Source organism: Lynx canadensis, chromosome D3 (assembly GCF_007474595.2).
Source record: "Lynx canadensis isolate LIC74 chromosome D3, mLynCan4.pri.v2, whole genome shotgun sequence".
NCBI classification, from domain to species: domain Eukaryota; kingdom Metazoa; phylum Chordata; class Mammalia; order Carnivora; family Felidae; genus Lynx; species Lynx canadensis.
In genome coordinates, this window is record NC_044314.2 from 33,224,307 (window position 1) to 33,251,883 (window position 27,577).

Here is a 27,577-nt window from a genome sequence, read left to right on the forward strand (position 1 = left end):
GCCTGTGATGTGAGCTCTAATTCAGCAGTTGGATATCCTGTGGCATTTGTTCCTTGAAGGAATGGCAGCTACCAAACATCTCATAATTAAAATGCAGAGGCTGGGGAAGTTATAAAGCATGCTGGAGTAGGCTGGGACAGGTGAAGAAAGACAAATAGGGAGCTAGAAGAGATTTTATCAGAAGAATTAGAAAAGGGAATATGACAGAATGCCAACTTGGTTTTGCCTGCTCTGTGACAGAGGGTGTCTGAGTTTGCAAAATGAAAAGATCGGGGAAGATATCCCAGAATTTCTCATTTCCAGTCCTACATGTGAATTGAGCTATTCACTCATTTATAATGGTTCCTATAACTGCCTTCCCTCCTCTATTTCCTGTAAAATTGCGCTACGAACACCTGTCGTACCAATTAAATTAAAAAAGGGGCGGAAAAAAGGTAATGAATGCTTCCACCATCCTCCCAGGGTCCCAAGCCAGGAAACTTGAGAATGATTATTAAGCACTTCCTATTCTTCCCTAAATGCTTCCATAACATCCAATTGATAAAGCCAACCAAGATAAGAGATCCCCAAGATCAGTGGGAAACTTTTATGAGAGAGGCAAATAATTAAAGATTACAATTCAAGTTACACACACACACACACACACACACACACACACACACACACATACACACAGCCCTGCTCACTTATTTTCATGTCATATTCCAATTCTCCCCAATTTTTCCATTAATCAATTTAGTTCATAGGAATTGAGTTCTGACAAATTGAAGTTTTCCTGTAGTGACCATAAGAATTTTCTCAATCTCTTTTGTAGAAGTTATCCAACACAGAATATTTTTATTTTATTTTCTACCCACTAACCATGGACTATATGAAATTTCATCCCATTAAATTTCATCTCTGGAAAATGAACATCTTGATGAAAGAAGCTGATTCTGGCAAAATTCATACATACACAGCAGAACCTGATGCGACCGAAAGATTCAGTACATCCCACTCAATATGCCTCCTTGGCAGCAATTACAGGCTATCTGCATTTCACAGCCAAAATGGGCTTTGCTTCGCCAATTGGGGACACGCCATGAAGTAATGGGAAGAGAACTGGGAAGGGAGACAAGTGAACTGGGTTCTAATCCAGCTCTGCTTACTAGAATTTCTGAGTAAGTTACTGAATCTCATTTAGCCTCAGTTTCCTCACCAGTACAATAGAACTAATTATACCTTCCTTATTTCATATATTTAAAGTAATCTATAATGAAGTGTTTCATAAAGTCATATAATTATTACTATTGATATAAGCAAGAAGTCTACAAATTTGCCATGGTATTGAAATCTACATTCAAAAGTATTTTTCTCTATTCAGCAAACTATAAGTCTAATATATCTGGATAGAAACAACTTTCAGAGAGTGCCCTTGATGTGTGACAAAATGGGAAAAAAGGAAACTGAATAGATTAATTTTAAAATACTATGTGCTGACACGGAGATGAGATTTGAAATCTATTTTCCACCTTTTAGCTAAAAATGCTTTACCTTCCAGACATGGTTTAGGCCAAGACTTTAAAAGTTTCCCAACAATAATTACTATAGTAAAAATAAGTAGGTGACAAGGAAAACAAGTAGAAGGGGTCCAGATTTCTCTCCTGTTCAGCAGATGAGGAGACGATGGTGCAAAGGTTATTGTTGGAGAACTATAATAATAAAATGTAGCCTAAAATTGACTATTGATCCTTGGGTCTTTAATAAAATTAATAAAAGGGAATTAAACATAAACTATGCAGAAGTAACCCTGCCAAGTACTGGGCTGAATATAAAGGTGTGTAAAATGTGAACTGGATATTTAAGATGAGTACAGCTGAGATAAAAAGGGAAAACCTATGCACTTAAAAAGTTAATGAATAATGGAAAGTGGAAATTTCAGTAGACTTGAAATGGAAGTGGAAGAAATCTTAACTCTGGTACAAATTTTGATACACACTTGTATCAAACATCTTGCCTAAGCTCTGTGAATTTGGGTTCGTCTATACACCTCTTCCTATTATCATCTCATTAATTCTGTGAGTCTGAGATTCTAAATGGTCAATTCTATGATATGACAATGATATTGCTATTGTCTTTTGGAAGAAATGGTGGTGAAGTTAGAAAAGACTTCCCAGAACAACATCTAAACTGCTTCTTTAAAAAATAAATAAATAAACTGCTACTTAAATAATAAGTAAAATTAATATACGCAGAGAGGAGTTGGATGAAAATTCCTGAGAACCAGAATGTCATAAGAAAATGCACAGTCTTTTAAATACAGGAGATTCTAGAAACAGCCTATTGACCAATGCAGACATTTAATGAAAAAAATAATAATAATGAGGAAATTCAGAAGTTAAATTGGGACCAGAAATTAGAGGGTTGTTTTTGTAGCCAGCTCAGGAGTTTGGGCTTTCTCTTGTTCACAATGGGAAGGCTCTAACGTTTACTAATAATGTCTGCCTGATGCTTCACACAACTTCTAACCAGCAGGCATATGCTAATTGCTTCCAAATGCTTGTCTTCGATGTAGACTTCCCCCTCAAGTGAAAATCCCAGATTCTTTGGTTGCAATTGCTTTCTGATTATTAACTCACCTTGATCTCAACAGATCCTAGATTTAAATGTTTTTAAGCACAATGTGGGAGCTTAATTGTGGACTGAAATTAGTTTGCCATGAAGTCCATGACATTTGTGTTTGGTCCTAAAGGACAAGAACATAAATTAATGGATGGAAATAGAGAAAAGAGATGTCTTCGTGGAGGGAACAGCAAGAACAAAGAAATGGAAATGACAATTCACAGGATTTTAGGTGAATTAGGAGCTGCTGTGTTGTACACGGATGTCCTGAGAATGTCAGCATGACTGCCGTACTCAAAGATAACCTGATAGGGAGATACAGATGAAAGACTAGTTACAAAGACACTGCCACAGTAGAATACAGAGGCAAGCATGGTATAATTTAAAGGAATTAAAGGAAATGAATTTCAAAAGTAATAGAATAATCAGCTATCTCTAGTTACTGATGGAATATAAGCCAAAAGGACTTTATGATCATAGTCATATATAGTCACAGTCTTTATAAAGATAGAATTTGTTCAGTTTATGCTAATTATGATGTTCTTTCCATGGTAAGACCTTGTAAAAGATTAGATATTGGAGATATTCTACTTCAACTATAGATGGAAGAAAGAAATGAAAGAAAGAAATACAGTGACTTATTTTTAAAAATTCTATAACATTGAACCACACTCTGAAAATTAATTTTATGTTCTCATCCATCTTGCCCATACCTCCTGTCTCTAGTCATTTTGTGGCTTTTGCTTTCTTCCCTAGACAGGTAATTATAACACCTGAGTCCAAAGCTGTAGTTCTTTACCGTGGCCACCATGTCCCCATTCTTATCTTCATCAAGTTTCTTTGCCTTTACCATTTGTTTGTGTCAGGCCATATCAAGAAATCTGTGAAAATCAATAGTTAATAAGTTACAGTAATATTTTCAATTTCCTGTCACCTACTTTAATGTACATGTATTCTCCGTAACTCCTCATCACTCACTAAATCCGTCTTGTGATCAGTTAGATGTAACTTAATGTCAAGTTAATCCTTTCCTGAGTGACCTCAAATTTCACTGCATCAAAGCCAAGTCTGTGGGGCTTAGTCATTGTTTGGCACTTGAGAAGGTGAAAGATAATGAAAAAGGCAAAAGCCACTTATTGCTAGTAGTGACGCTCCTATGTAGGGCATGTGGTTGTAATGTTTTGACAAAAGTGAATAATAACTTAGGCTTTTAATTCTTAGTTTACTTGTTCATTTCACTAAAGTTGGCAAGTGTCTGTATTCACCGAGGTGTGAATTGCCAGGTTCACTGTTTCACTAATATGTAGAAAGCAAGTGAACCCACGATTTCTGGCATTGGACATCTCAGTGGCATGAACTTTTTGAGATAATTTTCAAATGTATCCTAGAATTTCACAAAGAATCTTCTTCACTTGATGTTTCACAGAATAACTCTGTGTGCAAGGTATTAAGAGAGCTGTTTGTATTTTTCCAACATACTCATTGCATTTGTCCTAGTTTTTTTTTTCTTAAGTTTCAATAACTTTTCTTTATCCAATTGTAAATGTAGAATATACTCACTATATAATGCTTGAATAAAGCAATAAAAATGATCACTTTTGCTTTTGTTACCATACTATATGACTATACTACATATATATAGAATACTATAAAACAATTTTATTCTTATTTTCAACTAAATATATTGTGGCCATTTTCCATGTGTTATTAAAAATAAGAATATTAAAAGTATGTTTTATTATAACAAAAATATTTCTGGCTCTTGCAAGATGGCATGCAAAAATAACTTGAAAATTCTCTCTATAAACATCTAAAATGCTCATTAATTACAGTAACAAAACCAAAAATTAACATGCATTGCTAGGATGCTATGGGAGGGAAAAATACCTCAACAACAAGAAATGTTCAGATGCCAAAATCAAAGCCAGTAAGAACTAGAGATAATAGTTTTAGTGACCTGAGATGCGGTTGGGACATTTAAAGACTTGATACAGTGACATAAGTCAAAGCTTTAGATCCAGCAGAGTCATTTAGAACTGAGGCCTCTAAAGAATGCATGAGAAAGAAAAATGTGTTCATTTCTGTAGAGGACCATAAGAAAGCTTGTTGCTGCCTGGTTTTATCTGTCCCTTAAAATGTCAAGACTTTGAACCTTTGTCCTAAAACAGGAAATAATATAAATCAAGTCTTAGCAGGGGATAATCTAGCGTCCCTGACATAAGAAAATGAAAACACATGCAGAGACAGATTCAAAACCCAGGAAATCCTGAATCCTCATTGAAGATGAGCTTAAGTTTAAAAATTTCTTGACAGACAGCAACATACCTATCATAAATAAGAGTCTGCACACAGCAGTAGATAATAATGTTATCTGTAACATTGCCTACTCCTTGTAACTTTGTTTCTTTATTTTGCATTATTTCAACATCAAGACCCTCCGGCACAATACTGAACAGAAGTGTTAGTAAGAAGCCTTACGAATTGTTTTATTTTATTTTTTATTTTAGGGGAAAAATTGTTCAATATTTCACCATTAAGTATGAATTCAGTTGTAGTTAGTTGTAGGTTTGTTTGTTTTTTCCAAATTCCATGGCTCAGACTGAGGAAATTCTCTTCTATACCCCTATACCTAGGTTGTTGAATACTTTTATCCTGAGTGGGTACTGAATTTTTTTTTAAATATAAAATAATATCCTTTAAATACATGTAGCATCTGCAGTAAACATCCTCTACTGTTCCTGACAGTGCTGGTTTTTATTTTTAATTCAGAATTACTTCAATTTCCTAGCTCATTGTTTTGTTAAACTTCTTGTTGTATATTTGTTTTAAGTGTTACTCACTTAAGCCGTTATTTTTATTTCTTCCTTTGTATTTTAGGTTTACTTTGTCCTTTTTCTAGCATTTAGAAGTGAAATCTTAAGTCATTGGCTTTATACCTTTCTTCCTTTCCATAAATATTTAAGGCTATATATTTTTCTCCAAGTACTGCTTTGGCTGCATCTCACAAATTTCCACATATTTCATTTTATTTGAAATATGTTCCAGTTTCCTTGTGATTTCTTTTCTGACACATTTTTTTCAAACTTCATTGATCAGTTTTTTAAAATACTGTAGTTGGTTTCTTACACAGCATATTATACATGATTTCTTCATTAATTTCATTGTGCTCAGAGGATATTCTCTGTATGATATCAGTTTTTTTGTTTTGTTTTGTTTGAGACACAATTGCCTAAAAGAGCAGATAATGTTTTTCGGCTATTTTGTGTCTTTATTGACACGTATCAAGGTCTAATTGTTCTAACAATTGCTGAGACAGCAATGTTAAAATTTCTTATTTTGAAAAATTTTCTACCATTGGAATTGTAAATTTCTACTTTCTGTCAATGTTTGCTTCACATATGTTGAAATTCTGCTAACCGTATCTTCCAGATTGTCCAGTTTGTTGACATATAATTGTTCATAGAAGTCTCTTATGATCCTTTCTCTTTTTGTTGTGTCAGTTGTAACCTCTCCTCTTTCATTTCTGATTGCATTTATTTGAGCCTTCTTTTTATTTGGTGAGTCTAGGTAAAAATTTGTCTGTTGTGTTTATCTTTTCCTAAGATCAGCTCTTAATTTCATTGAACTTTTCTATTGCTTTTTCAGTCTTTATTTCATCTCTGGTCTTTATTATTTCCATCCTCTTAACTTTGGGCTTCATTTGCTTTTTTTCTAATTCTTTTAGATGTACAAGTAAAATTGTTTATTTGAGATTTTTCTTGTTTCTTGAGGCAGTCCTTATTGCTATGAACTTCCCATTTAGAATAATTTTGCAGCATCCCATAGATTTGGGATGTGTAGTATTTCTCCAGGTATTTTTTTAATGTCTCCTTTGATTTCTTTTATGACCCAATAGTTCTTCAGTAACATGTTGTTTAATCTCCATGTATTTATAGTCTTTCCTGTCTTTTTGTAATTGATTTCTAATTTCATACCTTAGTGGACAAAAAAGATACTTGGTATGATTTCAGTGTTTTTGAATTTATTGAGACTTGTTCTGTACCCTAACATGTGATCTATCCTGGATAATATTACATATGCATTTGAAAAGAATGTATATTCTGCTGCTTTGGATGGAAGGCTCTCTATATATCTATTATCTCCATCTGGTCTAATATGTCATTTAAGGCCAATGTTTCCCTATTGATTTTCTGTCTGAATGATTTATTCACTGATGCAAATGGGATATTAAATTTCCCTAATATTGCTGTATTGCTATCAATTTTTTAAGTCTGTTAATATTTTCCTTATATATTTTGGTGTCCTATGTTGGGTGCATATATAATCATGAATGTTATATATTCTTACTGGACTGCCCCATTTATTATTATGTACTATTCCTCTTTGTCTTTTACTATATTCTTTGTTTTAAAGTCTATTTTGTCTCATATGAGTATAGCAACAGCAGCTTTCATTTTGTTTTCATTTGCATGGTGTGTCTGTTTCCATTCTTTCACTTTCAGTCTGTGTGTGTCCTCCTTCTGAAGTGTATCTCTTGTAGCAGTGTGTGTATTTGTGTATATGTATATTGTGTATGTGTGTCTGTCTGTCTTCCATGAATATGTGTGTGTTTTTTTTTTATCCTTTCAGTCACTCTATGTCTTTTGATTAAAGAAGGTACTCTATTTACATTTAAATGATTATTGATAGATATGTGTTTGTTGTCATTTTGCTTATTGTTTTCTGGCTGTTTTTATAGTCCTTCTCTATTCCTTTCTTCTCTTTCTCTCTTGTCTTGTGATTCGATGAATTCCTTTAGTGTTATGTTTAGATTTCTTTCTCATGGTCTTTTGTGTTTTACAGTGAGTTTTTGTTTTGTGGTTATGGGGAGGTTCACATATATTATTCTATGTATATAACAGTCTATGTTAACTTGATAGCGACTTAAATTTTAACACATTATAAAACTACAGTTTTACTCTTTCTCCCCCCCCCCACTGTTTTATGTGTTTGATATAATTTTTACATTTTTTTATTTATGTATCCTTTAATTACTATAGTTTTCATTAATTTTACTACTTTTATTTTTAACTTTCATGGTAGCTTTATAAGTGATTAATCTACTACATTTACTATATATTTACATTTTCCAGTAATATTTTTACTTTCATATGTTTTCTTGGTATTACTTAATGTCATTTCTATTCAGCTTAAAAAGTCCCTTTAACATTTCTTGTAAGACTGGTTTACCAGTAATGAACTTGTTTAACTTTGGTTGTCTGGAAAACTCTATCTCTCCTTTAATTCTGAATGATAACCTTGCTGGGTAGAATATTCTTTTTTGAAAGTTCTTTTTCTTTTCTCTGCTTTAAATATGTCATGCCACTCCATTCTAGTCTGCAAAGTTTCTGCTGAGAAGTCTGTTGATAGCCTTATGGGATTTCCTTTGTACTTAACAATTTGTTTTTTCTCTTTCTGCTGTTAAGATTCTCTCTTCATCTTTAAATTTGGACACTTTAATCATACTGTGTTTTGCTGTGGATCTCCTTTAATTCATCTTATTTGGCACTCTCTGGGCTTCTTGGACCTGGATGTCTGTTCTATCCCTGGGTTAGGGATATTTTCAGCCATTATTTCTTCAGATAAGTTTTCTATCCCTTTCTCTCTTCTCCTTCTGAGGACCCTATAATATGCTATTGGCCACTTTAGTTATTTGCATTTTTTAAGATTGTTTTTTTCTTTTTTTGTTCTAAGTGAGTCCCATTGTTTTGTTTTCTAGCTTGCTGATCCATTTGCTTTATCCAGTTTGCTATTGAACCACCCTAGTGAATTTTCCCATTTAGTTACTATATTCATCAGCCCTGTGACTTCTCTTTGGTACTTTCTTGTGTTTTCTTTGTTAAAGTTCTCACTGTGTTCGTTCTGAGTTTGGTGAGTGTCTTTACGACCATTATTTTTAATTCTTATCAGGTAGATTACTTATCTCTGTATCATTAAGGTCTTTTTCTGATGTTTTATCTTGTTGTTTGTTTGCCACATATTTTCCTGTTTCCTCATTTTCCTTGACTCTTTGTTTATTTCTATGCATGAGGCAAACAGCTACTTACCTCAGTCTTAAAGTGGGGGGGGGGGCGGTGGTTCCTGCGTAGATGATGAAACTTCTCATTCACCTTAACTTTTGTTTTTTCTCAAATATTTGTGATTGTCTGAATTAGTTGATTTATTCTTGATACCTTGATTGAGGCAATGCCAGGTCCTGTCAGTGTTACAAGGGGAGGAATCTCATTTAGTACCTAGATTCAGGCTAATTGGAATCTTTACTCTCAGGTGGCAGCTTTCAGAGTATGCAACTATATACAGTCTGGTGAGGCCACAATTGTCATACCTGCTGGCCTCCAGAACAGGAGATCTGGAGGTATCTTCTGAGCAATAGTTGCAAACTCAGGGTTCCAGACAAGTCTGGGAGGTCTTGTCAAACCGTAGCAGGGTACAAAGATGGTGTCCCCATTCTCGGGGCCTACCTCCTTAGTCTCGAGATGTGTGGGAAACCTGATGCAGGCCCCTCAGGCTGAAGCTCCAGGCTAAGAAGCTAGGCCTGTCTCACAGAAAACTGGAGTTGCCTTTGTCTGTAGTCTGTTGATTGCCCCAAGGGTGCTTGCCTGCTATGAACTCCCTTACCAACTCTTACATTCCTGTGGAGCTCAGGAGCATCAGCTCCCTTGGCCACCAGGGCCATGTGATCACAGGGTGTCCTTTGTGTGGCTCGCATATGCCTTTTGACTTTAGCTGGGCAGGTGGAGAGTGTAGGGTGCAAGGAAACATTGCTGGCTTCAGAAAGGCAGCAGGAACATGTCTGGCTGTGTCCTACCAGGGGCTTCAGGAAAGCAGCAGGAAAGTGCTTTGCTTATGTGCATACACTGGCTTTAGGCTGGGATCAGGACAGTGCCTCTACTCACCAGCCCCAGCCAAGGAGCAAGAGTGTTGCAGCCCCCCTTGCTCATTGAATTTAGCTAGGAAGCAGGAGATTGCCACAATTGTGCTAGATTGCCCTGGACATGACGGCAGGGCTGGGGTGGGCGGTGGAGTACTGCAACTGCCATCATTCTTTGGCTTCAGCAAGAAAATGAGATAGTGCCATGATGGTCTGTTCCTACCTGTCTTAACAAGTGGCATGAGGGTCCCATGTCTCAGCTCACCTTCCCGTGCTAGCAGAGTAGGTAGGGGGTTTAAAACTAACATCTTCCAGTGCCTCTATTGCTGGGGAGAGTTTCAACTGTACCTCACCCCTCTAGCACATGCTTTTAGATTAGGAAATTAACCCTTCTCGCATATAGTCTAAGTGGTTTTCAAACTGCTATTTTCTCATTGAGTCTTGGGACAAATGAGACTATAAGTGAGCCCTTTAAAAGGGAAACCTCAGCTTCCTATTATACTTTTAGTTGCTTGGACATCAGCCCCATTGGTTTTACAAGCCAGATATTTGGGGGGCTTGTCCTTCCAGTGCAGATCCCAGAGGTTGGGGTGTCTGATATGGGGCACAAACCCCTCTTTCTTTGGGAAGAAGTGCCAGTTGGGTGAGATCCCTCCCTAGTGTGTGTCACCATGCCAGAGGTGGGGTTTTGGAAGAGACTGTGTCTCTGTCCCTCCTACCCATCTAGATGTGGTCTTTTTATCTTTGTTGTGGAAAATAAGTTCATCTCATTTTCAGACCTTTATCAGGGGGAAATGATCCATATTTCATATGTTCCTGTTGATATGGTAGTTATGTTCATGGGAGGAGGTGAGTTCAGGATATTCCAATGCTACCATCTTACAGAAGTCTCTCAAGATAGAATTTTTAATACTTGACATATGGATCATGTGATATGGAAGAAAGGTCATGAACTACTTAGAAATGCTTTCTGCTAAAACAGGAAACCTGATTAATGGTGGCTAAATCCAGGAACTGCTTAATGAGTGCACAATTTACCTTTAACATTTTTATAGTAAAAGACAGCAATGAAGAAGGTTTGTCAGGAATGTATTTCAGGTCAGCAAATGTAGAGCTTTATTTCAATAAAGTGGAATAAGTGCACGTAGCTTTCAACATTCTTAAGGAAAGTATATGTTCTAAAAACGTAAGGACAACCATTAAAATAAAAGAAAGAGAATGTAAAATTATATATTGCTGGAAAGTAAAAATAAAATAGCAAATATGTGATAAATTAAAGACAAAAGAGAATAAAGAAGCAAATAAATAATTGAAATAAGGGGATACAAAATAAGCCAGTTTGAACAAATCCAAATACAGGCATACCTCAATTTATTGTGCTTCACTTTATTACGCTTTTTACATACTGAGTTTTCTTATAAATTGAAGATTTGTGTTAATGCTGTGTTGAGCAAGTTCATCAACACCATTTTTCCAATAGCATTTATTCATTTTTGTGTCTCTGTCACATTTTGATAATTATTGCAATATTTCAAACTTTTTCATTAGTATGATATATATTATGGTGATCTATGATTAGTGATGTTTGATGTTACTATTGTAATTATTTGGGGGCACCATGAATCATGCTTATAGAAGATGGTGAACTTAAAACAAATGTTATGTGTGTTCTGACTGCTCCACCAGCCAGCTGTATACCCATCTCTCTTCCTCTTTTGGGCCTCCCTGTACCCTGAGACACAACGTCTTGAAATTAGGCCACTTAATAACCCTACAGTGGCCACTGAGTTTTCAAGTGAAGTGAAAACCCACATATCTCTTACTTTAAATAAAAGCTAGCAATGATTAATCTTAGTGAGGAAGGCATGTCAAAAGCTGAGATAGACCAAAAGCTAGGCCTCCTGAACCAGACAGCCAAGTTATGAATGCAGAGGAAAAGTTTTTGAAAAAAAAAAAAAAAATTCTATACCAGTGGACACACAAATGATAAGAAAGCAGAACAGACTTATTGCTGATACAGAGATGGTCTAATGAGAAGATCAGATCGATCATAGCATTCCTTTAAGCCAAGGCCCTAACTCTCTTCAATTTTATAAAGACAGTGAAAGGTGATGAAGTTGCAGAAGAAACGTATGAAACTAGAAGGGGTTGGTTCATGAAGTTTAAGGAAGGAAGTCATCTCCATAACATCCAAATGCAAGGTGAGGCAGCAAGTGCTGATGTAGAAGCTGCAACAGGTCATCCAGGAGATCAAGCTAAGACCCTTAATGGAGACGACTCCAGATCAAGCTAAGATCCTTAATGGAGACGACTCCAGATCAAGCTAAGATCCTTAATGGAGACGACTTCAGTGGACAGCAGGTCTTCATGCAGACAAAACAACCTTATGTTGGAAGGAGATGCCATCTAGGACTTTCATAGGTAGGGATAAGTCAGTGCCTGGTTTTAAAGTTTCAAAAGGCAGGGTGACTTTCTTTTTAGGGGTTAATGCAGCTGATGACTTTAAGTTGAAGATCATTCACCCTTCTGAAAATCCTATGGCCTTTAAGAATTATGCTAAATTTACTCTGTCTGTGCTCTATAAATGGAACAACAAAGTCTAGATGACAGCACATCTGTTACACATGGTTTACTGAATATTTTAAGCCCACTGTTGGGACTTACTACTCAGAAAAAAAGACATCTTTCAAAATATTACTGCTTATTTACTATGCACCCAGTCATCCAGTAGCTCTGATGGAGATGTACAATGGTATTAATGTTGTCTTCATGTCTGTTAACACAACATCCGTTCTTCAGCTCATGGACCAAGGAGTATTTTTTTTGTTACTTTTAAGTTTTATTATTTAAGAAATACATTTTGTAAGGCTGTAGCTGCTATAGATAATAATTCCTCTGATGGATCTGGGCAAAATCAATTGAATACCTTCTGGAAAGCATTCTAGATGTTATGAAGGGCATTAGTGATTCACAGGAAGAGGTCAAAATATCAACATTAACAGGACTCTGGAAGAAGCTGATTCCAGCCCTCATGGATGACTTTGAAGGGTTCACCATGAAGGGTTCACCAACTTCACTTGACTTTGAGTTCAAGACTTCAGTGGAGGAAGTAACTGCAGATGTGGTAGAAATAGCAAGAAAACTAGAATAAGAAGTGGAGCCTGAAGATGCAACTGAATTGCTGCAATCTTGCAATAAAACTTAATGGATGAGGGGATGCTTCTTTTGGATGAGTAAAGAAAGTCGTTTCTTAAGATGGAATCTACTCCTGGTGAATATGCTGTGACGAATGTTGAAATGACAACAAAGGATTTAGAACATTACATAAAGTTAGCTCGTAAAGCAGCTTCAGGTTTTGAGAGGATTGATTACAGTTTTGAAGGAAATTCTGTGGGTAAAATGCTATCAAGGAGCATTGTATACTACAGAGAAATCATTTGTGAAAGGAAGGGTCAATTGACGAAGCAAAATTTACTGTTGTGTTGTTTTAACAAATTGCCACAGCCACCCAACCTTCAGCAGCCACTACCTTCATCAGTCCGCAGCCATCAACATCATGAGGGCAAGATCCTCCCCCAGCAAGAAGGTTATGACTTGCTGAAAGCTCAGGTGATGGTTTGCATTTTTTAGCAATGAAACATTTTTAAATTAAGATATACACACTATTTTTTTAGACAGAATGCTATTGCACACATAATAGACTACAGTATGGTGTAAACATAAATTTCATATGCACTGGGAAAACAAAAAGTTCACTTGACTTGCTTCATCTGTGATATTTGCTTTATTGTGGTGGCCTAGAATGGAACCCACAATATCTCCAAGATATGCCTACATATCAGTAAGTGCAATAAATATATTTAGCTGGTCATTAAAATATAATAATTGTCAGATTAGAAACAAAAAAATCTGACTATATGATGTTAATAAAGATACACATTTAGAACTTGACATATCAGAAGAACAGAGAGTGAAGGTATAAGATAAGTAATACTAGATATAGTCCTAGCCAAAAAAAAAAAAAAAAAGCTGGTTATTTATATGAATATCAGTTAAAATATAGTTCAAGTTAAAACTATTACAAATAATGAAGGTTATTATCTAAAGTTAAAGGGAATGAAAAAAAAAAAACCAAAGGAAGTGAATCTCTATGAAGATAAAGCAATTCTGCACATGTATGTAACTAAAAATATAAGACAAAGTACAAATAGCAAAACTGACAGATTTCAAAGTGATTTAACCCTGTTATTCCAATCTCTAACATTATTATGTGTATCAGTAAAAGGTATCTTAAATATTGTTAACCCATTACCATACTTGGGTCCATAGGATTCTTTTATTTAGAAGAAACAAAGAGAAATGGAGGAAGTAATTTATTTTCACAAATTGAAAATAGCCTAAAGTCAATACTACAAAAATCACAAAGGTACTAACACTGGTCTCTTAGCTAATGAGACGCAATGAGAAAATTGATGGAGCTGCAGTTTCTTTTATCTTTTCCTTTCCCATTGTTTCCTTTTCAAAGAGTTCATTAACAAAAGGAAAAAGAGAAAGGGAAAAGTAAAATGAAAATCAGGCTGCTATTGGACAAAGGATTTACAGATCTCCCTTACAGATTATACCCAAGAGAGACCTAACATGAAATTGTAATATATACTTGTTTCTAATTCACAAAGCACAACAATTTCTTTATATTTCTGCATTATTAAAATTGTCACTTCTACTTGTTCTTTGATGTGTGAAATCTCTATTTTCAGGGACATTTTTCAATCAAATATTTTCAATAATCACAATTTGCGTTAACTCAGAAAATAAATCAATAGTTTTAATTCTCACTGTGGTAGAAATAAGTGATATAAGACCTAAAAGCTGATTTCTTACTTTTATTATCTGTGGTATCCTGTGCTTCAAAGTTCATGGGAGTGTTCCAGAGCCTAGTGTGCTAGAAACAAAAGGAAGAAAAAATGTTTAATCCTATGATAAAAGCACAAACTTTATTGAAAAGAACCTCTGAAGACCCCAAAACAAATACAATTAGCTTTTCAATATAAGCATGGCTATGCTATTCACATAGCTTTTCCTGGGATATGTGGGTGTTAATGGACTGTATATCTGTTTCCCACCAAAATTCATGTTGAAATCCCTAACCTTTAATGTAATGAGACTTAGAGGATGGGCCTTTGGCAACTAATTAGGTCATGAGGATGGAGCAGTCATGAGTAGGATTAGTGCCCCTATAAGAAGATGCCAGAAAGCTAGCTTGCTTGCTTCTATCATGACAGGACAAAAGGAGAAGTCTACAGCCCAGAAGAGGGCTCTCAACAGAAGCCAACCATACTGGCATCCTGATCTTGGACTTCCAGCCTCCACACCTGTGAGAAATAAATTTTTGTTGTTTAAGTTACCCAGTCTGTGGTACCTTATCACAGCAACCCAAATGGAATAAGACACTGGGACTTTGGATCTAGAGACCTATTCTTGTGCACAGACAGCACTGGAGTAATTTCACTTCTTGGACATTATAGAGATATCTCAAATTGGCAATTTATATTACCTGTCTACTCTATCCATGTAATTTACCCAATTTAAACAAATAGCCTCCCTTTGTGTGCTAAAGAGATGCATTGAGGACAGACTAAATAATATATAATGATCAGAAGAGTTTCCCTTATAATCAGTTAATCTAATGTTATAAAACATTTGATGATTTATTCTGTTGTATCTCATGACTTAGTTGTCAGACATTAAAATAACCCAGATGTCAGATATTTTGGCTTTCAAAATTTCCAAGGAGAAGTAATACAAAAAGAAAATAAGGAGGGGAACTTTGGATATACATGCAATATGGGACCATGGACACAATTATACCCACTTTATTACCTTAAACTGTATCAGGTATAACCAAAACATTGTAATCATTCTTATTTATATATCATCATTTTAATTCAAACACCAGTGGTGTCACATATGTAACTGTAGCTCAGTGTCAATTCTACATAACATTTTGTGTATCTTTTTACAACCCTAATTATTTTATGTGTGAATGCCTCTACAGGACTCAAGATGCTTCTCCCCATCCAGAATAATTTGTCATGTTGCAAAGAGTCTATTATCAATATGTGCTTGATTTAAAAAGAAATCAGATGGGCTTGAGATTCTGGTTCCATATATAAAGAGCTTGGAAGTTGACATGTTATGCTAACAACAAGTAAAAAGCTGAGTAGACTGAAAAATCAACTCTTTTTCAATCCGCAAAGAGGGGAGAACATAGGGCAGACTTCTGCCTTCAAATTGGAGAGATAAGCAGGTGCATATAGAGAGTCGCAAATATGAACCACTACGAAAATAAGCGTTGGGTAGGGAAACCTGAACTATAATTTAGAAATTGCTGCAGACTCATTGTGGACAACTGAGTTAAAAATTCTAGGGTTGGGGTGGGGCCTGGGGGCTCAACTGGTTGAGCATTCGACTCTTAATTTTGGCTCAGGTCATTATTTCATGGTTGTGAGATCAAGCTGCGCATCAGGCTCTGTGATGGGTTGGAGCCTGCTTGGGATTCTCTCTTTCTTCTCTCTCTGCCCCTCCCTCACTCGTTCTCTTTCTCAAAATAAATAAATAAGAAACATTAAAAATATTCTAGAGGAACCCAATCATAGGGATGCTGCCACAATAGTGTGAGATTTATCCCCAGGAGCTTGATCAGATTTCCACAGTAAATATCAAAGAAAGCCTACTCATCTCTTTCGGAAAGAGAACCATTTTGAAATACACCAGAGCACTCTGTTCTTAACACTATCTACCTTCAGGTGAAACTAGTTAATCAGAACTTAACCTGCTGGATTCTTTTATGAGACTGACCTGAGGGAAGAGAGATAACCAACACGTCAGTTTAGCCTTCCACGTGGGAAAAAGGACATACCAAACTCGAGCTGTCCTGTCCCACCTTAGGGTCGGGGTGTTGGGGGGGGTCAGAAAAAAACCCAAGAAACATTTGTGATGTGCACAGACCAGAAGCATAAACTCGCTAAAAGACTTGACCTAATCTTAGGACTATAGAATTCTTCCCTCTCACCACTTTTTTTCAACATCATACTGGAAGATCTAGCCAATGTGATAAGACAAGTTAAGGAACTAAAAGGTAAGTATATTGAGATAGAAAAAATAAATTCTCATTGTTCACAGATGACATCATTATTTATGTAGAAAATATTTTTTTTCTTTTTTTTTCTTTTTTTTAATTTTTTAACGTTTATTTATTTTTGGGACAGAGAGAGACAGAGCATGAATGGGGGAGGGGCAGAGAGAGAGGGAGACACAGAATCGGAAACAGGCTCCAGGCTCCGAGCCATCAGCCCAGAGCCTGACGCGGGGCTCGAACTCACGGACCGCGAGATCGTGACCTGGCTGAAGTCGGACGCTTAACCTACTGCGCCACCCAGGCGCCCCTATGTAGAAAATATTAAAGAATCAACAACAACAACAAAATACCTCCTGAAAGTAATAAGCAATTATAGCAAGATTTCAGGATACAAGATTAATGTACAAAAGTCAATCATTTCCTATACACCAACAATTAACAAGTGGAATTTGAAACTAAAAATGTAATACCATTACATTAGCAACCCCCAAAATGAAATATTTAGGTATAAATCTAACTTGATCTATATGAGGAAAATTACAAAACTCTGATGAATGAAATAAAAGAACTAAAATGGAGAAATATTCCATGTTCATGGATAAGAAGACTCACTATAGTCAAGATGTCAGTTTTTCCCAAATTAATCAATGCAATCCCAATCAATATCCCAGAAAGCTATTTTGTGGATATTGGCAAACTGATTCTGAAGTTTGTATGAAGAAGGAAAAGACCCAGACTGGCCCACAGAATATTGAAGGAGAAAAACAGATTCGGAAGATTGATAGTACCTGACTTCAAGACTATTACTATAAAGCTACAGGAATCAAGACAGTGTTGTATTAGTGAAAACTAGACAAATAGATCAGTGGAACTGGATAGAGTGCCTAGAAATAGAACCAGATAAATATAGTTAACTAATCTTTGACAAAGGAGGAAACACACTACAATAAGAGCAAAAATAATCTTTTCAACAAATGGTAATGGAACAACTGGACATTCACAATGAAAATATTGATTTCAGATACAGACATTATACCCTTCACAAAAATTAACTCAAAATGGATCACAAGTCTAACTGTGAAATGCAGAACTATAAAACTGGAAGATAACATAGGAGAAAACAGAGGTGGCTTTGGATATGGTAATGATGTTTTAGATACAACAACAAAGTCATGATCCATGAAAGAAATATAGATAAGCTAATTAACACCTATGAGTGAAGGATACATCTGATAAAAGACTATTATGCAAAATATAATAAGAAACTTTAAACCTCAACAATAAGAAAACAACTTGATTACAAGATGGGCCAAAGTCCTGAACAGACACCTCACCAACATTACAGATGCTCAAAAAGCACATTACAACGTGTTCCACATCATATGTTATCAGGGAAATGCAAGTCAAAACAACAAGATATTACTACATGCCCATCAGTATGGCCAAAATCTGGAACACTGACAATACCAAATGCTTATGAGGATGTGGAGCAACAGGAATTCTCATTCTTTGCTGGTGGGAATGCAAAATGGTCCGGCTGTTTCTGAAGAGAGTTTGGCAATTTCTTATAAAGCTAAAGAACTGTGAAAAGACATGGAGGAAATTTAAATGCATATTACTAGGTGGAATAAGCCAGTTGGAAAGGCTACATATTGTGTAATTCCAACTCTTAATATTCTTGGAAAGGCAAAGTTGTGGAAACAGTAGAAACTGTAGAAAGATCAGTGGTTGCCAGGAGTTGAAGTTGGGGGAGAGATGACTAGGTGGGGCACAGAAAATGTTTAGGGCTGTGAAAATACTCTGCATGGTGTTATAGTGCTGGATACATGCCATTATACATTTGTTTAAACTCGTAGAATAAACAAAGCCAAGAGTAAATGGTAATGTAAACTATGGACTTTGGGTGATCTTGATGTGTCAATGTAAGTCATCCTTGGTTAAGAAATAAAAGTACCATTGTAGGGGATGTTAATAGGGGAGACTGCCTGTATGGGGGTCAGAATTATGTGAGTAATTTCTGTACCATCTCTTAATTTTGTTGTGAACCTAAAATTACTCTTTAAAAAAAAGTCTTTAAAAATTTTACAAGGGCTTTGACCAAATTGTTACCATTTTTTTAAGAGCTTCCTTTCAGCATGTTGTGTTCCCCACTGAACAATGCAGTATAGGCTAAACTGGTTAAACCTTGTCCTCTGAGATGTGACACTTAAAGACCCAAGAATGTAAATGCTGGAATGGGCACATTTCTTGGAAGTGAAGTTTCTTCTCAACTGTCCTACTGATTTTTCAAAGGCACATGCTAATGGAATTACATTTTCAAAATAAAAACACCAAAAAAAGCTGAAAACAAATGGAGTGTGGGTATATTGACTTCTCTTGCTTCCACTGGACCAGAAAGGGCTGGAGATGCTCCACTGCACAGAAGAAGGCTTTTGTCTTCTAATTATTTTTGTGACACCTTACCTCCCAGATCCTATTTTCCCCATGTAGGAAGACTTGCCACAGCTGCCGGCTTTTATTTCCTCCCCAACTCCCCTCCCCCCACACCCAATTACACAGTTGACAAATGTATTTATTTCTATTTATTTATTTTTTTTCTCACTTCCTATCAAGTGCCTACTGTTTCCTTGCCCCATGACCTCGAGGTATCAGAAGCCGCCAGCTCCCTCTGACTCTTGGGTCAGCTTCTACTTTCTATTTGTGTAAGACCTGATATTTAAATATTTAAACAATGGAAGAAATTGAAGCCGATCTTTCTTTAGATCTGCATAAGTTCTAGGGACATCTTATTTGAGTTTGTTACACTTACTGTCTATGGGGATCCAATGAGCATATTTTAATTATGGGGTTTGAGTACATAGTCTCATAGCCTCAGGTTTTGAAAGTTTTCTTTACCTTGCTTGTTCTGTTTTCCCATAGGGAAGTAGACATTTTGGATGTATCAGCATATATCAGTATTACTACATTAAGTAAACATAAAATATAAAAATCATTTTGTCATGTAATGTAGTTAGGATAGATCTTTATGGCTTATCCATTATTTACAATATTTTTCATCTTCTTTCATGAAAATTGTTAATAAACAGGCAGTTGAATGCCATCAAGAAAAACATATTGGAATTCTTAGCCTTGATGACAAGATTGATTTAAAATAGGGTTTGAAAATGAAGGCCCATGGCCTGAATTGTGTTAGTAAATCCTCTCTTTCTCAAGACAGGTAGATGAGTAGATAGACTAACAGATATATACATAAGAAAGAGAAGGGAGGAAGGGAGGGAGGGAGGGAGGAAGGAAGCAAGGAAAGAAGGAGCAAGCATTGGTGTTGTTAGAAAAAGAGTATGTACCTGTAGACAAGAAATTCTTCGTTTCCCCATAGACACCACCAATTGACTTTCAGACACCTCAGTTTACATCTTTCATTACTTTCTTGAACCCTGTGTGCATTTAACTTGGAGGCACCTGCCTTAGTATTTTCAACTGGAGAATTTTACTCAAAAACTAACAAATATAAGGTAGATTAATAAATCAACAGTCAAATGTTTAAAACAAATTCATAGAACAGAAATTCCACCAAAGATGTCATTTTCCAAACTGTGCTGAAGATATGTAGAAAAAAGATCATTACAAATAAATACTGGAAACCTTAGGGTAAACAAAGGTGAACTGATAAAGTGATTTTTATTATTTTTATTTTTTTTTTAACGTGTATTATTTGAGAGAATGAGAGAGCAAGAGAGAGTGTATGTGCCCCGCACGAGCAGGGGAGCGGCAGAGACAGAGGGAGAGAGAGAATCCAAGCAGGTTCCGTGTTGTCAGTGTGGTGCCTTGATGTGGAGCTCAATCTCACAAACTGGGAGATCATGACCTGAGACGAAGTCAAGGGTCCTACGGTCAACTGACTGAGCCACCCAAGTGCCTTTTGAACTGATAAACTGATTTTAAAATTGTAGTACTCTGCCTAATCTGAAATGAACTAATGTGTAATTTGGATTATCAAAATGTTTGTGGGATTGTATGTAGTCAGTGTTTGAAAAGTGTATTTTGTAATAGAGCCTTGCAAATATATTCTGTGTGTGCACAGAATCTCTGGGAATGACAGTTTTGTCACCCATTCTTTAACTCCCCCACATCTTTCTTTAGCTCAAAAAGTGACAGGATTCACTTGAAGGACTCTTTAATCTTTCCAGTCTTCAACAGAAAGGTGAAATAATAAACCTGATAGTGGCTATTAAACATAGTAGACACAGGCAAAAACTATTGCCAGTTCACCCCCAGAACTACTTAATGTTTCCTGAAGGGTCTTATTGTCTGCACCATCTTACTTCTGGTACAGATACATGAGATGTACTGCCATGTATTCTAACTTAGTAGGCCTAGGGGCTTGGAGGACTTTAGACATTAGTGTTTTTTAATAGGATCCACACTTGATTCCATTGCAGTCCAAATCTGAGATCCACCATTCTGGACTCTTCTTGCTTACAAAGACATTCAATATATCTCTGTCTAACAAAATAACAAGGACCACATTCCTCACTTACCTTAACCTGCAATATGTGTTCCATCCTCCTCTAATCTAATTTTTCTTACCTGGACACATGGGCTGCCCCCATCATCCTGGATGCCACAGACAGAAATATATGTCTGCGAACCCTGTTGCAATCATGACTTTAGTTGTTACAAATGCCTAAGACTTTTGACAAAGAGCCGTATTAGCTCTTGTGGAGGAGGAAAAAAAAAGTCTTATTCTAATATCCAAGTGAATCATCTACGTTACTGCATTAAGACACAGTGACCACAATAAGAAAAATCTTAGTAGCTAAGAGAACAGGTTTGCATATGCCAAAGATGGGCAGATTTTCATCTGAATCGTAAATGAAAACTGCAAGTATTTAACAAAACAATACCAGTTTCACTCAGCGTTCAGGTATTGCATTACAGTGCATAAATCTAATGAAATATAGCCCTCGGGTTAAACAGAGATGCTCACTTTCAAATGTATGAATATTAACCAGCCCATGACATTCTCAGTTTCATTAACTAGCCCCAACTAGTTATTTCAGCTGCTGCATATATAGACTGGCCTTCCTCAGAGAACAACCCACCTGGGGTCATAAATTGAAAACTGGTGTCAGGAGAATTGCAGATTGGTTTCAAAGCAAAGAATTACAGTGAGGAACATCAGTGCTGTTGACAAAGACGTCTCCTTGGTGTTCTGCATTCTATCATCGACAGTTCTCACATGGGGACAACAAAGAGAACGGTCCCATATGAGTCTCACTTTCTTGCCTTCTTTTGTATTTGTGGCTTTGTTTGTTTTTTTCTCCTTTTGTTTTTTTTTCTCCTCTATTTTATAGCAAAAGGAGAAGTGGGGCAGCCAAAAATATAGATAAGCTCCCTCTAAAAATACAAACTTATGAAATGGTGGAAGGTTTTTAGGGTATTTTCTCAACCTTACTTCTTTTTGTGAGTACTATAGTCAGTTATGGATTCCTCACCTTAACTTGAATTAAGTTTGTTTTTTAATGAAAATATCACTACATCTTGCATTTCCCATCTTATCGTCTCTGTCAGTTAGCTATCTACTTGGAAATTATATCAGATTGTATAAATCATTATCTTTGGAAATTAAAAAAAAATAATTGTGTCATGGTAATTTTTAACATGATGATTTAACTCAATGTCAAGGTTATCAGTGACTGCTACATTACTAAATGATCAATTTTCATTTTACTTTCTCTATTTGTAGCATTTAACACATTTATTTCTCCCTTTTGTTTTAAGTATTTATTTTTCAGAGACAGTGCCAGGGGAAGGGGTGGAGAGAGAGGGGGACAGAGGATCCAAAGCAGGCTCCACACTGACAGCAGCCAGCCTGATATGGGGCTCAAACTCACAAACTGTACCATGAGATCATGACCTGAGCTGAAGATGGATGCTCAACCAGTCAGTTGTGACACCAAGGCACCCCAACACATTTCTTTCTTCTGATACACTTTCTCCATTTGAGTTCCAGGATCTCACCTCTCCTTGGTTTTCTCCTAATACACTGGCTATGTCTTAGTCTGGTTTTTTTTTTTTTCTGTTTTTTCCTCATCTCCCTGACCTCTAAAAGCTAGTGTTACCCAAGGTTCAAACACTGGACTTTACCTTTTCTCTAACTATATTTACTTCCTTGGGGAATCTCATCTAGTCTCTTGACTTTAAATAACTGTTGTACACTGATGACTTATGTATTAGTTTTCAGGGCTTCTGTAATAAAGCACCATAAATTAGGTAGTTTAAACAACAGAAATTTATTCTCTCACAGCTCTTTGAGCTAGAAGCCTGAAATCAAAGTGTTGGCAGGGCCGTGCTCTATCTGAAGATTCTAGGGGAAAATCCGTTCTATGCCTTTACCTTCACTTCAGTGTCGCTGGCAATCCTTGGTGTTCCTTGGCTTATAGATGCATCACTCAGTCTCTGTCCCTGTGTAACATGGCATTCTCCTTATATGTCTGTATCTTTTCTTCTTGTGAGGACACAAATTGTTTAGATGAAGATTCCACTCTACTCCAGTATGACCGCATATTAACTACATCTGCAACGACGCTATTTTCAAATAAAGTCATATTCTGAGATTCCAGGAAGGACACGAATTTCAGAGGAACAGTATTTACCTAGCACAACTTACAAATTATATTTCTAGCCTAATCTCTCCTATGAATGCCAAACATGTGTATCCAAATCCGCTTTCACAGTTCCTCTTCAAGTTGAAGAGATATTTCAAATTTAACATGTACAAGTCTGGACTGCCGTTCTGCCACCCTAAAGTTACTCTTTCTACAGTCTTTCCATCTCAGTTCATAGCAACTCCATCCTTCCAGGTACTCAGTCAAAAATCTTGAAGTAATTGTTTCTCCTTTCCTTGTTTCATATCCCACATTCAATGATTCAGCAAACTCTGGTGCTTTAAAAATGTATCCAGTATTCAATTTCCCCTTGCCCCTTCCTTCTTCCAAATCTCATCAAACCAATCAAACCAGTTTCTTGTGATTACTTCTAACCTTGGCATCCTGTTTTTTTTTTTTTTTCCCTTGTCTCTCTTGAGTCTATTCTCAAAACTGTGTATAGAATGATCACATTAAAACATAGTCTGATCACGTCATTCTCTGTCCAAAGCACATATTCCTGTGGCATCTCCTTTTACGCTGAGTACAACAAATGTCCTTTTACAAGACTATGAGAACGCTCTTCCATTTCCCTTTCTGACCAAACCCCCCAGCTACACTGGGCATCTTGCTATTCTTGATATGTATCAGGCACATTCTTGTCTCAGAGACTTTCTCCCTCAACCTAGACTCTGTTTCACAGTTATTCCCAAAGTTTGTACATCACCGACTTCAAGTCTTCATTTGAATGCCGTCGTTTTCTGAGGCCTTCTGTGAATACTCTGTTTAAAATTTCATTGCCCCAAACTCTCAATCCCCCTTCCCAATTAATCACATTTTTCTCTTTAGCATATACTATCTACCAGAATTTATGCTCAAAATTTACAGAACTTACACTACCTGTATACGAGAACTTACACTACCTATTTTACTTACCTCTGCTGTTGAGAGTGCAAGCATTAGGAACACTGGGGTGTTATGAGCTTTGTCATTGCCATACCCTTTGCCTTTCAGAAAGGGCCACACACTGACACTAGTCACTACTCACTGAATGAAAGAATGAATGGTGTCTATTAGCAAGGAATAGTAGGTAGTAGGAACACTTGAGGACTGTGTTTCAGAGAAGCAGGTTCTAGCCCCAGCTCTACCATAAATGTAAATCATTTGCTCATTAGTGAGTCTCTTAATCTCATGAAAGTTCTATTTTACAGACTATGTCCCGTTATGTGGATCCAATCTGGGAAGCACTGAAATAGGCTATAGAACCACAGTCAGTCTAGCTAGTCTACAAATTACCTATATCTGTGGGAGACTTATAAAGGCTAATGTTAAACCACTAATAACCAAAGCCTCTATTTTCCATGGCCAAATGGATCTCTTTCTGAAATTCTACAATTTTTTTTTTGGAAGTGTTCAACAGTGATGAAGCATGAGCAGTTTCTCTTAACAAATGTGTTCAAGTCTTAGGTTAACATTTCTAATGTATTGGAACTTACAGTTCTAGATTTAGTTTCGATCAGAAAGACAAAAGTGGAATTAAAAAGGGAAAGAAAAAACAATTGCCAGACTGCTCTTCTTTATCCTGAGAGACTACAAATGCCACAAACCCCTCACAAAGCTCTTCTATTACTTCTTTATCAGTTGGTAAATAGAGATAACTTTTAAAAACCTGTATTTCTCAACTCTCCTTAATTGCTTCCACTATTAGGATTTATCTTTCTGATATGGCAAAATGTTTTTTTTACAGAAACTACAATGTTTTGGAAAAGGGAAAAATATTACCCAAAGTATTCTATTAATGAATGTTTATGAGTTTCAGTTCTGGCAATTCAAAAGGCTCCTGAGATACCTATTCAGAGAGCTCAATTCAACAAGACAGACATTTAGGTTTATAATAAACCAGGTTATTTCATGCAAGATTTAGAACTTTCCTTTAATGTTAACTAATTTCCCCATTCTGAACTGATCACCATGAATTCATTTTATTCCCCATTCATAGCAAAATATCATTGAATAACATTCCTCTTCAGATCAACACTGTAAGAGGTTTTCAATTTCTTTCAATTTTAATTGTATTATGAAATACCAATTAACTGTGGGTAGAATTATACCATTCTAGTATAAGAGAGAGAAAAGCCATTTCCACAGGGTCAGACAAACACCCACTGATTGATCATAGAACTTCCTATCAGAACCTAAAATGAGGTCTGCTGATCAACCCCAGATACACTTCTGGTAAATGTGTTTCTGGGAATTACAGACAATATTTTCCAGGGGAGAAACTTAGCACAGTTCTTTTGCAATGCTATGTGAAGACAAGTACTGTGATAATAACAGGTTTAAAGATATTAGTCACTGATAGTAAGATTTTTAAGAACTTTTTCCATAATATACTAGTGGCTTTTGACACTACAAAAAGAAAGAAGAAAAATTAGGTCTCTGTGATCTATTATTTTTCTGTCTTTAGAAGATGAGTTAGAATCCTCTGTGAACTCTTTGACACAGCACAGCTCCTGCCTCAGGAGGTAAATCATCAGGACATACATATTCTTATTACTCAGACGGATATTTAATTTCAAATAAATTCCATTACTGTTTGAAAACAAAAAGATCGCTTTTTTATATAAAATGACTTCCATTGGTTGCTGTCCCCTTCTTTATTTTTTGTAGCACTGAGGATTTAAGGCTACATGAAGGGCAATGAAATTTTGAAATCATGTGATGAGAAACCATCCTAAGACTAGCAGAAGAAGCTTTGGTAGGTCACAGAGATAGTGAAGAGTAGGGACTAATAAGACAACCACTACTTGAAGCAAATTTGGTGATGAGTTGGATATAACTGGCAATACAGGTGAGGTATCTAGGAGGATTCTTGGTTTCTGGATTATAAATTTCGCTTGACAGAGATGATGAATAGATGATAGATAGAAAAGGAGCATATCTAGAAGGGAGTCATATTTTATATATGCATGTATGAATGTATTTGCACATACTGATTTGAAATTATTTTGAAAAACTAGAGTGGATATTGGCAGTTGACCAGATCTGGAGACAGCAGACTTGGATCTGTGAGAAACATCACTACCGCATATCTGGTAAGCAAAACCTAAAACTGGGTGAGATTCTTGTCAATAAAAACATACATACACATACAACCCAACATGATAAAACAAAACAAAACAAAACAAAACAAGATAAAACAAAACAAAACAAAAACACAGAGTAAGGACTGAGGAGGACCTTGTAGTAAACCCTGGGAATTTCCAAGTACAGGTACCCAAAAGAGGTGACCCATCTCCTACTTCTGTGTAAAAAGCTTTGAGCTTGACTCAAAGTCTAAAGTCTCCAGCCCAAAGTCTTCAGTGACTTTAAATATCCACAAAATAAAGGCCCGTATCACTTGTCTCTTTTGGTGAAGTAGCCAAGAAGTTCCTTGGCCCCATCTTTTCATCACCCATCTTTCAGGTAAGTGACTTTGCACTTCCGATTATATCACATACCCCCTGAGAGTAAACGCCATGTCTTGTGACATGATATATAGAGGTGATATGGGTAAAATGTTTACTTATCATAGACCCTAGTGTGTTTCAGGCATTCATGTCTCTGTTGCCTTCTCTTGTTTCTATCACAGTAACCCCCTTGTGGCCTTGTATTTATAGTTCCTATAAGCAACCCACATTTGTTAAATGAACAAACGCTGGAGTATATGAAATAATTCAATGTAGATTAAGTTCCTATTATCCAAATAATGCTTCTCTGAGTATGCTTATAAAGGCCTTTCCAGCCTTGTGCTATGGTTCTTGTTAGGAGACTTTAAGAAAGCGGAAAAAGGAAAACGGAGAGATTTATATTCTTATCATTGCTTTCATCTCCGACAAGTCAGTTAACTACCTTAATTTTATTCTTCCCATTTCTAAATGAGGATCATGATACTTTCCATCCCTATTCATCAAATTATTGTATCTACTTAAGATAAAGTTATAAAAGGTATTTGAAAATTTTCTATCCATATTTTAAATCATATGGGTTTCTTGTGGGCTGTGATCATATGAAAGGGTTCCATTGAGGACTTTAATCTTAAAATAATAGAATAAATTTTGTATTGGGATGAAAAGACATTTTTTTTTTGTACAGAGATGCATGAAGAATATTGTAGGATAAGACAAAAATCAATGAATTAATAATGTAAGAAAAATCTAAATAGTTGTGCTAGATATTTTTCTTTTGAGATCTCCTCTGTCTCTTCCCTGTTCTGAACTGCAGGAGGTTTACCTCAATGGG

The 27,577-nt window shown here is 36.1% G+C and overlaps 1 pseudogene; it reads left to right on the forward strand.

The window, feature by feature from the left end:
- Nucleotides 1-9,244: 9,244 nt before the first annotated feature.
- On the forward strand, nt 9,245-13,104 carry LOC115528016 (annotated as a pseudogene).
- Nucleotides 13,105-27,577: the final 14,473 nt, after the last annotated feature.